This window comes from Empidonax traillii, unplaced genomic scaffold, assembly GCF_003031625.1.
Source record: "Empidonax traillii isolate 1590-97213 ecotype Southwest subspecies unplaced genomic scaffold, ASM303162v1 scaffold3896:size19831, whole genome shotgun sequence".
Taxonomy (NCBI): domain Eukaryota; kingdom Metazoa; phylum Chordata; class Aves; order Passeriformes; family Tyrannidae; genus Empidonax; species Empidonax traillii.
The window spans coordinates 9,489-10,607 of record NW_020959089.1 but is presented as its reverse complement, the minus strand read 5'-3'; positions in this window follow the sequence as shown (position 1 = coordinate 10,607).

Below are 1,119 nucleotides of genomic sequence, written 5' to 3'. Positions count from 1 at the left end.
TATATTCAAAACGTTCAGGAGCTCCCCTGAGCAATATTTCTTCATTTGAAAAATTGGTAGAAATTTTTTTTTGAGAAGTAGCTGTACAAAGCTGTTGATACAGTGAGTGGATCAGGTCATTGAATATGGGTTTGGTTTTTCAGTGAAAAAAACAATGTAAAAACTATTAAAAATTAAAAAAAAAAAAAAGTAACCCCTGAAATGTTGGACAGGAAGTTTTGAGCAATTACCAAGGCTTCTATTCTGCAGAGGTTTCTACTCTTTCCCAAAATCCACACTCATGTCTTCAGGCCATGACCTCCCAGAGCAGTCCCAGAGGTGGCCACAGCCCCAGAGATGCCCCCGGGGCAGCTCCAGTGCCCAAGTGTGAGAGGCAGGAAGGGCCCAGCTGGGGAGGGGCAGGGAATCCCCCACCTCCAGCCCTGCTGCACAGGCTGAGGAGGGTCCTCTCCAGCACAGCAGCACATCCTGTGCCCTTGGGGGCTGCCAGGGCTGTCCCCAGGAACGGACTGGCCAAGGAGGGCAGGCAGATGCTCAGGGGTCAGGAGGGTCATCATACAGGTGACCCTGCCCAGAGGAAAGGTTTTGGGGAGGTCAGGAAAACTGGGAAAAAAATAGATGGGGTATTTGGGTGAGGGAAAAGGAGATGTCCAATAAATATGAAAGATTTTGATGAGATAAAAACAGTTTCAGGGAATGTTTAGAGTGCTGAAACACTGACTGTGCAAACATTCCTGATGGACCTTTACTCTATTTGTAATCTCAACACTACCCAAAAATGCTGCCCCTCCCACGGAAAGGAATCCACTGCTAGAATTCCAAGCCAGAAAAAAAAAACCCAAAAACAGAACTCCAGACTCTTATTTGTCTTCCAATGACAACAAAATCCCAAACCTGCATTGTCATTATGAAAAGCCAAGCTTTAATCCCGACCCAGCCCAAAAAGCTCTTCCCCTCATCATGACCCAGACCCTGCCAGCAGAACAACAAACCTGCCAAAGTTGTGCCCAATCCCCAGCCTGAGCTCTAAAGCCCAAGGCCTGAGCATGAAGCACCCCCAGAGCCCTTGGGAGCAGGGCAAGGAGCTGCAGGGCCCAGAGCAGGCCCAGGGGGTTGGCA